This window comes from Pecten maximus, chromosome 17 (genome assembly GCF_902652985.1).
Source record: "Pecten maximus chromosome 17, xPecMax1.1, whole genome shotgun sequence".
Lineage (NCBI taxonomy): Eukaryota > Metazoa > Mollusca > Bivalvia > Pectinida > Pectinidae > Pecten > Pecten maximus.
In genome coordinates, this window is record NC_047031.1 from 28,996,301 (window position 1) to 29,013,902 (window position 17,602).

Here is a 17,602-nt window from a genome sequence, read left to right on the forward strand (position 1 = left end):
GGAAGGGTCTTAAGGTGCTTTACGAAAATTGTGAATTTCATGACCCAGGGGTCTCAGGTTTGCCCCTGTGGAGGGGGTAAACTTTACTATAGTTTATATAGGGAAATCACATTTTTGACTATTATTTGTTGGATTTCTATTGGAATTCATTCTAACTTTAACATTATCAGCTTGTGATGGCAGTTTGATGGTTTACACATGTTGGCCCTGACTGACCCCCAGGGGCTAATGGGCGGGGCTAAAAAGGGTAAAATTGACTGAAATTTCAAAAATCTTCTTCTCTTATCTCAGATGGAGTCAAATACTCTTCATAGATTGAAGGGTCTTAAGGTGCTTTACCAAAATTGTGAATTTCCTGACCTTGGTGTCTCACGTTTGCCCCTGGGGAGGAGGTAGATTTTACTATAGTTTATATAGGGAAATCACATTTTTGACTATTATTTGTTTGATTTCTATCGGAATTCATTCTAACTTTGTTAACATTATCAGCATTGGATGACAGCTTAATGGTAAACACCTGTTGGCCCTGACTGACCCCTAGGGGCTGATGGGTGGGTTCAAAAAGGGTCAATTAAATGAACTGAAATATTCAAATCTCAGGTGACCGTTAAGGCCCATGGGCCTCTTGTTGGGATTTGTTTTTTCCCGCATGAATATGATTGAATGGAATTTTGAGGCAGTCAATCTGTTTTGTCTGACCTTGAACCACAAGTCTGATTCTGCCTGTGCCACAGTTTCTCTTTCAATAACTTGCACTTCTTCTTCTGTAACTCTTAGTTTCTTTTTTGCTGTTGCGTGCATCTCTCAACTCTAAACTGGGAGGGAAATCAATTTGTTGAGGATCCTGAGACATCTGCACATTTTCAGTTGGTCGTATATGTTCATCTGTGATAACCTGTAATTATAAATAAACACAAACCAAATGAACTTTAAACTATCTTCTATGCACATGTGTATACATATATATTTATTAGTTTACTAAACAGACTTGTGCCATGGTCGGTTCATTCTCTCAAGGTACTATGGCTTCCTCCACTATTAAAACAGTTATGTCTTTACATAATCTTAGGTGGTTGACTGTACATTAAATCCCAACTTTCTCTGCCCTGCAGGTAGGGCGTAGGAATTGTACCTGCTGCCCCCATTGCATGATCGTAAGAGGCGACTTAACTTGGGATCTTATCTTTTCTCTTCTTTCTTAACAACTTTCTTCTTCCTAATGTCTCCCTTGACTGCCCTGCAGGTAGGGCGTAAGAATTGTACCTGCTGCCCCCATTGCATGATCGTAAGAGGCGACTAAACTTGGGATCTTATCTTTTCTCTTCTTCCTAACAACTTTCTTCTTCCTAATGTCTCCCTTGACAATGCCTCACTTTTGGCCTTTAGTTGAGCGTTCGCCGCTGTGAGGAAGGTTTGGGTTCTGTCCCCTGGCCGAGACATACCAGAGTCTTTAAAAATGGTAGTTGCTGCTCCTGCTTAGCGCTCAGCAAATTAGGAGTGGGACGACTGGTTCGCCCGTTGTCAGTAAAATGTGACCGGGTGGGGTGTGCTGCTGGGTGTCTTCGGCAGTATGCTTCAGTGAGGTAGCACTCTAAATCGGCAAAAGATCCGGCCTATCACAAGGAGACTTAACACAAACATACCGCAGCCTCCCAAAACACACATACGCACTCACCACACGCATGCATGTCGCACGCACGGGAGGCCGTCCTTAAATGACCTTAGCTGTTAATAGGACGTTAAACAAAATAAACCAAACCAAACCAAGTCTCCCTTGACAATGCCTCACTTTTGGCCTTTAGTTGAGCGTTCGCCCCTGTGAGGAAGGCTTTGGGTTATGTCCCCTAGCCGAGACATACCAGAGTCTTTAAAAATGGTAGTTGCTACTCCTGCTTAGCGCTCAGCATATTTGGAGTAAGACGACTGGTTGGCCCGTTGTCAGTATAATGTGACCGGGTGGGGTGTGCTGCTGGGTGTCTTCGGCAGAATGCTTCAGTGAGGTAGCACTTTAAATCGGCAAAAGTTCCGGCCTATCACAAGGAGACTTAACACGAACATACCGCAGCCTCCCAAACACACATACGCACTCACCACACTCATACATGTCGCACGCACGGGAGGCCGTCCTTAAATGACCTTAGATGTTAATAGGACGTTAAACAAAATAAAACAAACCAAACCTAACTTTCTATGAGACTGTTGTCTATACCGCTGTTTAATTTAACGTTTCTAAACAATTGTAGGAACATTTAAAATCTATATCAATCAATTTATATAATAATCAATATTACATAATATAAAGTTAAACATTCTCTAATTTTTAAAAACAGGATAAAAAAGTGATTTATTGTATTTTTACTCTGTTTACAAACTAAAAGGGCACATGTATATGATTGATGAAACCCACCTTTTTGGTATTGTATTTCATAAAACCTCAGGTGAGGTTAGCTGTAGATAGTGCATCAACCAGCTTCTGGATATTGACCTCATTTCTTGTTCTGTCTGTAGAGTGTCGAGGGTCAAAATTTGTTTTAGAAAGTGTCTGTCTTTCCTTTGGTGTCTTTCCATACTCTTGTCTAACACAAAAATAAATTAAATTAATTACTCATAGCAGTCATTTATATTAATCCATTCTTCATTAAGGGCTGGGTATTGTAAGCACAGTATCTTGATAAGTAATTTGAAGTTTATTTAAAATAAAAGTATTGGATTGCATCACTTGATAAAGAAATAATTCTTAAATTTATAATCTATAAGTTCATAATTCTCGAACAACACAATTACCATATACAGATTTACAGAGTGTATAGAAAAAATTTGCATTACAATATAACAGTAATACAACCCAATATCCATGTACATCTATACATGTAGTTTCTTACCGTATATTGCAAACACTAACAGTTTAGCACTCTTAAAATCAGTCCAGTTTTAGCTAATTATGTAAAATTAAACTTATATTTAATTAAAAAAAAGTACCGTGTATCAGTTTTGTCTCGCTTACTTTACTATCCTTATGTTATGAACAGTTTTCGGCTCAACGGTCCTCTTTGCTGGTTTGTTCCATCCACTGAGTTTGTCTGTTACTGATTTGTCAGAGGGTAGGTCTTTAAATCCCTTAGCCACAAAGTCATCTACTGCAAATAGCAAGGCTGCAATTTGACTGCAAGCCTCTCCCTTTCTGAAAGCAAGAGAAATAAATCAGGTTACTGATAAATGGCTGATACATGTAAATGCTCAATATTACAAAATAATAAATGTATTATGTAACCCTGCTTTTGTACCTTACTAGTAGTGATACAGACAGGCAACAACAATATACTGTAAAACCTGGATATAACGAACTCACAGGGACCATGCATTTTTTTTCGCTATATGCAAATTTCGTAATATGCATTTCAACATTCAGAGGTGTTGCATCGAAGCATATAGTGCTGCTTATCCGTGTACATATAAATCGGAAAATATTATATATATGTGTTTGTATCAAATCAAATAAACGTGTATATCACTGTTAAATATTAATTTTATTTATTTTGATTATTTGAAAAAAATATAAATACACAAATTCCATTTCACAATCTATATACAAAGTTATGTTTATGTAACTGTAGGCCTATTACCAATGCGCACAGGTCATGCTCATATACAGTGTAACAGTCATTTCGTGAAAAAATTGGTAATCTTACACTGAAAGGTCTTTTTCGCGATATTTTTTTGGAAGACTGATTGTAAGGCTCCCAAACTGTCAAACAACTCATCTGGCACGTCCTCCTGTGCTTGGAGGCTTAATTGAACATTAGACAAATTTTCCAATGCGTCAACACAAGTCGGAACCGAGCGCGAGTCAACGTCACTGTCATCACAGTCTGATTCCTGTCCACTTTCGCCAGTATCGCTAGACTTAACACATTCAACAATATCGTCAACCGTATCACCACGCTCTGTCACAACTTCACGGTCAATGTTTACATATTCCAACATGGACATATCACTTGATAACACTTGTCGTAACTGTGCGAGCGGGATATCATCGTCGTCGTCCTCGATATTGAATCGTAATAGACAGGTTTTACTGTATCATCACTTAAGTATGTGTGTGTGTGACTATAGATAATCTTATAATGCGCCCAACTGTTGCAAAAGCGAGATGCCATACACACTGTCAACACTGTCACTATCTGACTACATTACACACGACTCAAAGAATTCCACACGTTCCTACTTTCACTTTGTGTGCATGTGTAATGTCGTTGGAATCGTATCATTAAATATTTAGTCATACGTATTTACATTATGAACTCATAAGAGCTTTTTTAAATTACAAAGTTTGAACATGTTTTAATTCTTGACATGTATAACCTGCGTAGACAACATGTGTAGACGCCCAACGAACGTGTGCGTGTCATACTTGTACCTGCACACGTGTATACACAAGGTGTCACTCTAGCGCGGTTTGACAGACAAAATCAATACTTCTATATCCAAATCTCTATGAAACTTACCCTGCTACACAGTCGAACAACCACCTTGAACGTCTCCCTCAAGTGAAAAGTGCACCTTCACTTTGTAAACTTTCCTGGCCGTCAGAGAAGCAATCCTTTGTACGTAGCCTTCCTCAAATTATTTGTACGCTTTGAGAGATTTGTATGCCCATCAACCCTTCTTTGTCAAACTTCTTGTTTCTATTTTCTATTAAATATTTTTTCAGCTTGGCAATGTCAAACTCAGGCACGCCTGTTAATGTTTTTTCCCACCGACTGTCACCAGTACGTAAAGTCTCGTTTTTTTATCGCGAGATTTCGTGAAACGGGGTTACGTTCGCACATGCGCAAAGAGAATTGAAAGTAGAGTATTGATTTGTTATTAGATGATATTGTAACAAATTAATTATTTTACGGTCACATGTAAGTTCGATAATCGGCATATTCCGCGCATATTCAATGAGGCTACTGTGACCTGATTGGCTGATTGCTTTCCGGACGATATCTTTTGAAGGAATGATTGGATTTTGGTGAAACTTGCTTGGTAGAATTATAAACTGAACCCCTCGCTCAAGTTCGATTATCGGCATATTCCGCGCATATTTAATGAGGCAGCTGTGACCTGATTGGCTGATTGCTGTCCACATGATATCTTTTGAAGGAATGATTGGATTCGGATGAAACTTGCTTGGTAGACTTATTGCCTTAACCCTTCGCTCAAGTTCGATCAATTCCATGCATATTTGATGAAACTGCGGTGATCTGATTAGCCGATTGCTAGAAGGAAGAAAGGGAGAATACAAGCAGAATCAGCCCATTTTGATAGTTCACTGTACAGTATAATATTTTATTGAAATGTTACTAATTATGTTAATTACGAGGCATACCGGAGTCTTTAAAAATGGTACAGTTGGGAGCAAACTAAACTTGGTAGTCTAGTGCACTACAAAAGTTAACTCCAGTTAACATCGTAGTGCACCTGAGTTAACATCGTAGTGCACTTGAGTTCACATCGTAGTGCACTGGAGTTCACATCGTAGTGCACTGGAGTTCACATCGTAGTGCACTAGAGTTAACACTGTTGTGCACTGGAGTGAACATCGTAGTGCACTAGAGTCAATACATACAAAGTATTTGATATACAATGCATAATCTCTTGAACATATAAATGTTTCATTAAAACAAAATTTCAAAAATATATATACAGGGACTTTAAGTCCATGTATATTGTGTGTGTTCATGATGGTGTGTACATTTTACTTTTATTTCAGATATGTTTATTACATGTATATAAGTACAATACATGCAACGTATTGGTAAATAGAATATACACAAAAACTGACAAAATACAGGTATCATATTACATTAATTCCACCCATTACATCCACCTATTACATCCACCCATTACATCCATGCATTTACACTAAATTAAGATTAGTTATAATTAAGGAAGCATGGAAAGTGCCAGTTTTGAAATTAAAATTAAATCTATCAACATCAAGCAATATTGATTCTGCCTTCATTGAAACATACATTTGTATATTGTACATTCAACATAAATGTTATAGTTTGTATACCGTCAGGTATATAGTCTTTCCAGACCAGGTAAATCACACAAAATGGGATTATGATCGCTATTTTGTTGAAAGGTGTGAAAACACAGCCAAGGAATCTGGCACAAGGTGTCCAGCTGTTCTGGGCATGGCCAAAGGGCATTAAGCTTAATTAAGGGTTTACCTGTACAGGTACTGTACTAGTCATGCATGGCTACCCCTCCCCTAAACTCTCATGTAATTATATATAATCAGTCCCCAATCTAATTTTTATCGTATGTACCTAATAAGTGTATAAATTAGTTTCCCCGTTAAAATTTTTGATTATTATTGAGAAATAAAAATACTGATTTGCAAGCTTTCGAGATAATATTATAAAGGTTTTTAAAATCCAAACAAAAACTGTGAGTTTACCTGTCGTTTTGATAAGTGTCACCAAGCTGTGTGTATTAGAGTATGGGTCAAATCCAAGTGTCAAAAATTATAGTTACAGTCATGCTAGACCAAATGTCTGCATCGACTACATCTTAAAGATAATAGGTAAAACAAATATGTTTATAATTTGATTACTTTTTTCATCACTTATTACATTATTATATTTAAAAGATTATAAACAAATGAATTTTTTTTCAAATGTCTATAGGGAGGTTTATTACTTATCATTATTATTTTGCTGAAATGATTGATTGCAAAATGTTGCATTTGACTGACCACTTTTACCTGGTGGTCACTCAGGTATGACCATACAAGACCAAGGTGTGAAAATTGATCGGTTGGTTAGACCTTACCTGTAATTATCCCCTATTGTTCTACTCTCACACCTGTAGTGGCTGTATCTCCATTTGCCCACTTTTTAAAATCACAATATGGGGAAAATGTTGTGATAGGGATTATAGTCTATTTCAGAGTAGTTCACCTTGTTTTTACCTGTGATTTACCTGTGATTTTCACCTGTGTTACCTGTGCTACATGGCTCATACCTATAAGGAACTATTATTATTTCTTTATTTCCTCCAAGATTTGAAGAGTATACAGAAATGATTTACAAATTAGAACAAAATTCATTCACGCTCATTATCACCTCTCGCATAAGGATTCACGCGTTACACAATAAACTACAGATATAATAATGATTACATGATGTTAGTAAAGGAAATTTCTTCGCATGTTTCTTAAGTTAAGACACATTAGATTCTTAATTAGCACATATATACGTACTTCATTTTTATAATGAATAGCAGTCATTTCATTCTGTGGTCTAACGTGAGATAATATAATTTAAGTGCCTACATGTGTTATGTAGGCTTGCAAATGCATTTTATATACATGTATGAATATCTATAAAACAACATTAATAATAATTACAAGTTCTCTTTTTCATATGAAATAATTACAAAATACCACTGCATTGAAGAATCTTGAATACAATAACGAATGAATTAACTCTGAAGTCCTCGAGTTCGTATGAGGATAAGTCATAATTGACGATACCCCCAAGAAGAACATGGAGAAGATGGTAATTTGACAACGTGTTAAGGTAACATACAAAATCGACATCTTTTATAGTACAGAGAACACACCACAGTTGGTCACGCAAAGACTCTGTATGAGAGCATTCAAGCACGCTATGTAAGATTACATCATTGTAAATTAAACCACAATATTGACACAAAAATACATTTTCGTCATCTCGCATTTCAACACAAAGTTTAACAATTTGTTTAAAACATGAACTGTATTGGGGGAAATGTAGAGCTAATTTCCATATTGAATATGGTTGTATTTTATTATGCAAGAGACCGAAACGAGAAAATTCTTTATCAGTTTTCATTATTTCACATAGATTAAACTCCTCACAATTTCTTACATGGTCATTCACTAATCGTTTCCATTGACATCTGTTTGGGAACAAGCCACTCTTCAAGAATTCACCAAGAACATAATTCAAATTATATTTTGTCAAAATATTGACAATGTCGGGAATAAAACCTCTGGAGAAAGTACACAGTTTGTAATCAAATATGCGCTTGATAAAAATTTCGCGCGTCAAAACTCCAACATCCATGGAACATATTCTACCAAGGAATAGTAATTTTTTCACACTGATATATACTTCTATTGAAAACCAACCGGTCAATGACGTACACATGTCTGTTCTTGTTCTTACATTAAAACCCTGAATTGATTTTACAATGAAGTTCTGTGCTTTTTCAAGCATGTACATTTCATTTTTCTTTAACTTCCACAATTCGCAACCATAGAGTGCGGAAGGATATACTTTACATTTAATAATTTTAACAATGGTTAAAGGATTGAGGGCACATTGGTGTGCTCCAGAACGAATTAAGGACATTACACCACATTTTAATTTGGAGCAGGCATGTTCTGTACGTTCGACATTGTTGTTTCTATTGTTTAATAAAACACAACATACTCAAATGTTACCAATAAGTGGATTATACTTTTATTGTCCAATAGATTTGGCCCTGTTGCAGGATAAGGAACTATAAGATATAAGTATCTACATGTATAATTGTATGCAGTACTTTATATAGGAAAAAATACACATTGATTACAGTATTATTATTTTGTTGTTATTTATGATGCGCAATGTACCTGTTTATAAGTATTTATATTTAAATATACAGTACTTTATATGAAAAAAAAATTATTGTTTAAAAGCTATTAATGTTTAATATTAAAAGTAATAAGATGTATTTTCATTTGATGTTGTACAATTCAAAATATATGTCAGCATTTAAATTTCGTTTACCTATCTACTATCTATGTTTATGTAAAGAGAATTCCGGTCGTTATCCAAGCTGATGTTAATTAATTACTATGGGGGGAGGGTGGAGGATTATAGGTGACCATTGGTCAATTATGATCCAAGCTGCTGCTGATGATTAGAGATCTCTATTATGTTGTTGACCATTGGTCAATTATGATCCAAGCTGCTGCTGATGATTAAGTGGAGGACGTCTGGTTTAATGCGCTAGAGGAGCTGGAGGATGCTGACCTACCCGTGGACACCCTACCCGTCACCGACTATGTTGTATCCCAGTGGATGGAAGGAGACCGACAGACCTGGAATCACTACGCAACAGAAGGACACCGGACCACCAACAACCTGGAAGCTTGGCACGGGAAGCTGAAGACGAAAGTCCGTCATTCCCACCCCAACATATACACAATCATCAGAGTGTTCCAGGTGATTCAGGCGAGCAACGAGATCGACAGGATACAGAAGGACGCAGGAGGACCAACCAGACCAAGATGCAAGAAGTACAGAAACATCGACCGCCGACTGACGCAACTGAAGGAACGCCTGGAGAACAACACATTGAGCCTGATGGAGTATGCTGATGCAGCTTCACACCTTCTGCACCTGGAGTAGATTTTGACTCTATGTACTTGATATACATGCATGTACAGATACATGCATATAAAGATAGAGAGATATATCTTTTTTCTGAAATGTTACGTAAATTGTATTATATTATGCAAGTGTAATGAAAAAATGCAATATGTTACTGCTAATGTATTACTAGTGCTTAATGTATAATGTGCTATATATGTTTGTAAATATGTTATGTATCTAATATTATATATATGTGTGAATATAATGTCCTTTTTTAACTGAAGAATGTAATATAAAATGTATGAAAAATGTTTTTAGTATATATATTATAATGTATTACCACTGTGCTTATGTATAATGTTTGTGGATATGTTAACTATCTAATGTGTGTTCTTTCTTATATATATATATCTATATTTCCACTCAATTCAGACTCAATGAACCTACCACAGTTAACTCGAGTCATTTTTCAGTGAACTATATCAAGTCCGGCGTAGGAATACATTTGTTGAGCTTAGACTATAACTTAGTGTTATTTTCCCCACTTCTCAGGTACATAAATATACCTCTCTTTTTGCCCACTTTTTAGCACAGGTAAATCATACAGGTAAACACGGGTAAAATTATTATAGAACTGACTATAATTGGTTTTCCATTGTTCTCCTATGTATACACTTTTCTTTGTTCTAAAATAAGTGGGCAAATGGAGAACACACCCCTGTAGTCTCACCTGACCAAGAAAATACTTTACCTGTATCGTAGTTCAGAATGTCTTACCTGGTAAATGCTGGGTGTCGTATATTGATCAATAAGAATGAAAATTTATTAATACTTACATTTAAAGTTGGATTATTCACTTTGACTTTCTTTTTTGGTGGGGGAGATGGGCACAACAAGGTACAACCGAGAAGCCACAGGGAGATTAACTTGTTCCTCAGTTTGAACTGTTTTCATAATTATTTATTAGGATTTATAAGGAAACATTATGGACGCAGGCTGAAAGCCTCTATATCCATATCCAGTAAATTACAAAGAAATAATAATTAAATAATATCAGTCCGGTGTTATTATGTAACACGACTCAACTTAATACAGTTCTGTGAACAGTATACAATTGTAAACAGTACTTGGTCAATTGTTTAATATTTTGTATCTGCAGTAAACAAAATTGCTTTTGTTTTCACTGAATTTTCAGTTTCACTATTTAAATGTCAATCAAAATGCAGTACTGCTAATTAGTATAAATGGATGAAATCTAAAATGATTTCTCATTTTATAACAAACATGGCTTTCAATGGAGATTACTTATATATATATTTAATTAGGTACTCCTAAATTAATAATTTTTATTTCATGAATATAACTATAATTATAACATTGTATGCGAAGCTTTCAGAAAAATAAATTAATTTGTTTGTTTATCTAATATCAAACAAGTAATTAATGGCTTTCAATGGAGATTAGTTAATATGTATACATAATTATAGGTATACTCCCTAATCAATTAATCATTTATATATCATGAATATAACTATAATTATAACATTGTATGTGAAGCTTTCAGGAAAATATATAAAGTTGTTTGCTTATTCAATATAAAACAAATAATTAACATAAGTTGAGGGGAAGCTACATACTTTTACACACAATGAATTATATAGTGCCACTAAATCCTAATAAAATCTTAACTGCAAGAGACTGATACCAGTCCAGTGCCATTGGGGCCCCTAGACCACTGCCATTCATACCTGTCACATATTAATTACCCTGTGTGGTGTGGGTCACACCTGATCAGGCCGGTTTCCCCAATTAACTCCAAGGAGGTCCATTTATAGCAGGCATTATACCGAAACCTTAGCTAACTATAGGTATCCTCTCATAATATGTAAGTTAATAATTGACAAGATGAATGTACCTGTAGTCAGGTTTCATTAATACATCATTTACAAATATGAAATATGTATAAAATCAAACCGCTAGAATGCCTGAAGATGGAATTTAATATTTCATATTGTTTTAGCATATATAGTATTAAAATACACATTTCCTGCATCTGGCATGGATTGAATTCCTCTGGCCTTGATACGTTAAGACTGACATTTTGACAGAATATATTATATTTAAGTCTTATATATAAATAAGAAATCTCTCTGTCAGCAAGTCTAAATTAGTACTGAGTCAGAGGGTTTAATTGTACTACATACACGAAGATGGGTAGCTATATACCTTCAAAACTTGACTTGCACACATAATATACAACACATCAAATCATATAGCTCATAACAACATTTACCCAAGAACTGAAGTGCACATCATCGTGCACTTGGGTTAACATCGTAGTGCACTGGAGTTAACATCGTAGTGAACTCAAGTGCACTACGATGTTTAGTCTAGTACACTACGTTGTTCACTACGTGTGCACTACGAAGTGCACTTGGTACCAAGTTTAGTTTGCTCCCAACTGTAGTTGCTGCTCCTGCTTAGCGCTCAGCATATTAGGAGTGGGACGACTGGTTCGCCCGTTGTCAGTATAATGTGACCGGGTGGGGTGTGCTGCTGGGTGTCTTCGGCAGTATGCTTCAGTGAGGTAGCACTATGAATCGGCAATAGTTCCGGCCTATCACAAGGAGACTTAACACGAACATACCACAGCCTCCCAAAACACACATACGCACTCACTACACGCATGCATGTCGCACGCACGGGAGGCCGTCCTTAAATGACCTTAGCTGTTAAGAGGACGTTAAACAAAATAAAACAAACCAAACTAAATCACTGATATTTGTTAGACCAGTCTACAATGTCCTTGTCCATATGTCCATGTCTTTGTGTGTATACTGAAATCCATTTTGTTTTTGTTATTTGCTCATTTTGTCTTTGTTGTTCCTGTTCCCCCTCCCCCTCCCCATCCTTATTCCAAACTATTACATTCTTTGCTATTCTATAACATTTCAATCAAAGATAAAGTCAGTATAATAAATCCAACTACCTCATTTAGTTAGTTAATCTAATACATTTTGTATATCGTAATATATCTTTTATACCACCAGGGATAATGTAATGTTGATTTAAAGTATATATTGTATGTAATTTGTCCCGAAATGTATATATGTATGTTATTTTATGTCTTGTAAAAATATAAAATGAATAAAAAAAAATTTTTAAAAAAATCATTAGTATGATCTTTGTGATTGAAAGAAATGAATGATTTGTTTACATTATATCTTCTACTAAATGAAAGCTTATTGTTAATATTATGAAATTCAAATATAAATATTGAACAAATAAATAAAAATACAACAAGAAGAAATGAGAATTAAAACATGCTTACGTATCTGGTCCATAAGCATGGGTCGCCATTGAATTGCAAGTGCAGTGCACGGCGAATAACCTTCGGTCGATAGTCCTGGCTCAGGCAAATATAACTGCATCTCTCCGTATATTGGGATAAGTGTTGGAAGATTAGATGGATCTCAATTTCTGAATTGTCTGCTGCAGATCGCCACATTATTCAGCTTGTCACAAGATCGAATACATTTTCTGGTACTAAATATTTTGTCTTTTCATGTACCATGTACGCGTTAAGTCATTATCTTTCACATAAATAATGTACTGGGACACTTCAGACTTCATATGCGTTTTCTCGGGAGACGTGCCTATAGTTTGACAAAGAAACTAGTGATTTTTACCGGACGTTCGTGGGACGACTGGTTCGCCCGTTGTCAGTATAATGTGACCGGGTGGGGTGTGCTGCTGGGTATCTTCGGCAGTATGCTTCAGTGAGGTAGCACTATAAATCGGCAAAAGTTCCGGCCTATCACAAGGATACTTAACACGAACATACCGCAGCCTCCCAAAACACACATACGCACTCACCACAAACATACATGTCGCACGCACGGGAGGCCGTCATTGAATGACCTTAGCTGTTAATAGGCCGTTAAACAAAATAAACCAAACCAAACCAAAAGTTTTGAATTGAACATACTCTAAGAGTATCATCAGTATCCGAAATCGGAAGTATCTTCGGTCCAAATGTCGTATTTCCGACTGTAACGTTGGTGTTATGTAGTCCAACCAGTCCAAATTTAGACAGAGGTGTATGCATCTGTGTCTCACCATTTAGAAATATAGCTATTTTATTGGAACTCCACTGTGATATTGAATTTAGGGCTTTCCATATCTGATCAAGATCATTCAATGGTGGTCCCCAGGATCTCTGGGACGCCCCGCCTGCTTTCATATCCGTTTCATGTGCACCCATCAATTCAATTTTTATTTACAACATCAAACTATATGGCATTCATGTGATGAATAAAATATGTTGTACTTTCTTAAATTTGCCCCTTTGATTCATAATTTGCACTCACCTTTAAGAACTAACAACTAACCTACCGCGGCGATAAAATAAACATTTTAAGCGAGTTTTGTCGCTTAAAGACATTTTAGTTCATTGCAATTATGTCACACTTTTGCTAAATCATGTAACTTCACAATAACTGCATATTGTATACTGTATTTGAAGTAGAAATGTAATTACGTGATATTATTGCATTGTCACATTATAGATGCGAAAAAGATTAATAAAAAGTGTACCTACTTAATCTTGTTTGATTTCTATTAATATGTTAACGTAATCAAATGTGTTTTATAATTCATCGACCTCAATGTGACAATGCTGCTGTGATTGATTTGAACGTTGTTCCGTCTGATTGACTGATCACTCATACCAAGCATTTCTCGTGATTCTTCACATAATGCAATTTTGAAAAAAAATGTTTTGTATCAAACACTTTGTATGCATAAGGTGTGTTTTGTTGGTTGTATATCAAGTAAAATATATTATGGAGATATTTGATATCGATAGATGTTTCTAATATATGTATATAAAACATCCTGTCATTAGTTATATGACGCAATCGTTAAATATCGATATTACCATTGATTATTTGCAAATAATATTACCGTGTTAACTTGATATGCCTTGCAATGATTGTATCATTTTCGTTTACATGCTAATCCGACATCTTTTCCCGTTTTCCAATGGCTTTGACCAAGAAATCTGTTATTGAAATAATCTGTCATGAAGCACGTTAGTTTGTATAGCTTGTATGTGCGGCGTTGGAATTGGATCTGCTTACCGATCGCACGGTCTATAAGAGACCACTATTTTGGACAATATTATTTATCTTCTTTCTAAACGTCAGGATGACCTATAGCTATCGTGTTCCGTCCGTCGTCGTGCGCCGTCCGCCGTGCGTAAGACTTTTTTTCAAAACGCTACTCCTTCTTGACCCTTGGGTGGATTACTTCCAAATTTGGTATGAAGCATCATTGGGGGAAGGCGATCATATTTTTTATAAATGAGGCTGGTCTGACCTCTGGGGCACGAGGGGCGGGGCTCCAAATGGGGTACTTTGGTGATTTTTCTGTTTTAAAACCCTACTCCATATATACGAGAAAAGGAGATGTGGTGAAACATGTACACGTATTAAACATTTTTCGCAGATATTTCACCTAATAAACTATAGGTTTGAATATGCATATTCATTTTAGGTTCATCTTTATGATATATCAAAAACAGAAAAATACGTTAATATGATAGTGGACTTTTTGATGAAGTAGGCTATTGAACAAAAATAGATGGCATATGATATCGGTTATAGACAAAATCAAAGTACTCAAAACGAGTTATTTTATTGTCAAACTTACATACAAACATGCCTTTCACTAACTACATAACGAACCGAGTTTCCTACAGCAATTTTCATTATTAAAGCGCATCAAATTCGGGCAGGTATACGTACGATCCATTTTCTAATAGCCAAAGCTGATCCTCATCCAGACTAGCTACATTTTTGTACCACTGTTATTTGAACAGATTCCAACTTTGCATGGCAAAAGTACCTGTGCATGGACATATACAAAATATCTAATAATTATAAATTGTGATTAACAGCATCGCATGAAACACCGTTAGAAGAAAACAAATCACAGACGGAGCAGTGAGAAAAGATTTGCAATGAGGCGAGAAATATATTTTGGTTTCTTCAATCTCTCCTAAAAAGTAGACACGGAACAAAATTCCCGATTCTTTTTCTCAGGACGGCCCAGATTTAGTTACCATCTACAATCAACCTACAGTGTGATACAGCGGGCCTTATTCCTGTGGTCTCCAATATTATCTGAACGGATGTGGGGCACTGTCTGTGGGACGATGCAACGAAGGTAACTTAAACTTGGATAGTTTTCATATACCTGATACGGGACCGTAGAATATACATCAGGGCTTACCTGTTTGAAGTATATTAAGTATTAAGTTAAACAATTCATTTCAGTTACAGTGTGTACGTACAGTGCGCTGTCAAAGAACAAACCGCAACCCCAACATCACACGCATTGCACAAGGGAAGGATGTCATTAAATGACCGTATCGGTTTATAGGATATTGGACAATATAAAACAAAAACCACAACATTAATCTCAACATTTCACGTCTAGTATTATTACATGTGTTTTCGTTATTCATGATTTTACTTTAATTGAAAATTTGTCAGTCTGTATCTTTAGATATGAGTAACCATAGCCGCATTTATCATATAATGATATGTACGCGAGTGTACAAATATTTTTACATATTTCGTTTGTTTGATGTTGTTTTGTGTTATGCCCGATTTTGGCCGTAATGACCTTAACAGTGTTGATGGGCCGTTCTGAATTTAATAACTTTATACTTATTAAATTGTGCAAAAACATATCAAAGACGCGGATGTAGACACACGAAGTGTTTTTTTCCCCTTTGTTGTTTACTTAATTATTAAGCGTATTTACTTAATTATCGTACGTGTAATTTCCATGTGATTTATTTACAGTAAATATTGACGGAGACAGGAATATGTATAACGCCCTCTACCCTCTACCTTCCTCAAATCAATCACCTCAGAATACCAGTGTTATCAAAATGTTATAGGGATATATCCACGGAAACAGTTGCCAAGGTCAAATGTACTGTATACAAATATTTTTGTAAAGGTTACATCATTGTAGGCGATCATTATAAATGAATGATAGGGAAAGGGAAAAAATATCAACATCAATTTAACATCTCATTAGACGCTTGTTTTTATTGCTTAGTAAGGTCGTTCATCTTGGCTTTCTGCGTCATATTAAATATGTTTATCACTTAGTGGACAAATGGGCTGGATTGTCCATTGTGATTGTTGTAAAGGGCGGCTCCCGTGTACTAGATTAGCGGATTCGTAATGATATTTGATATTTAATGTTATTCCTATGTCCGTGTTTCAGAAATGATAATTTATTTTGTCTTCGATGTTATTTATATACATATTAAAATATGTCGATTTTATCGCTGAAAGCATTGTACGAAATTATGATTGTGGTAAATTAAGTTTCTAGGTATTGTATTCTTTGTATGCAGTAGAAAAAAAACTTGAAATAGATCAAATTGCTATACTTTCAATACATTCATGTAATACAATAAAGATGATCTTTCCTACCGTAGTCAGAGCATTACCGCTCGTTATTCAATCTATGTAGTATAGACTTAGTTTACATGGATAACATAATTACATATTTAACTACCCACCTCAGTATGAAGGGAGCTTTCCCGGAACTATGTCAGCCAAGTCCTTAATCCAACTCGCACAACAACTATTTAAATAAAACAACACCCTCGTAAAACTAATTATACTTATTCAAAATCACTCGACCAAGACCGATATTTAAATTAACAAACTTTCAGATATTGAAATCTTTATCAAATTACGCTAATCAAATTCATTTTTAGATTCAATAATGCTGATACATTTTAAGTAGGTACTTATATTACTTTAAAACCTAGAGTCCGCTACATGCTGACTGTCGTAAAACACAGGTACAGGTGTTGTGGTTTTGGCCGCTCTGCTCAAATTTGGTTTGGTTTATTTTGTTTAACGTCCTATTAACAGCTAAGGTCATTTAAGGACGGCCTCCCGTGCGTGCGACATGCATGCGTGTGGCGAGTGCGTATGTGTGTTTTGGGAGGCTGCGGTATGTTCGTGTTAAGTCTCCTTGTGATCTGCTCAAAGTGGCCAATGCCAAAGAAAAGTACCTAACATTCACTAGCATATACAATACCATATATATACAATACCAGACAGACAGTGTTGTACATTACGTCACATCCGCTAAGTGGCTCGCTCTCA

At 35.7% G+C, this 17,602-nt stretch overlaps 1 pseudogene; it reads right to left on the bottom strand.

Annotated features, from left to right (window-relative positions):
• Nucleotides 1–742: 742 nt before the first annotated feature.
• LOC117315289 lies at nucleotides 743–7,260 on the bottom strand (annotated as a pseudogene).
• Nucleotides 7,261–17,602: the final 10,342 nt, after the last annotated feature.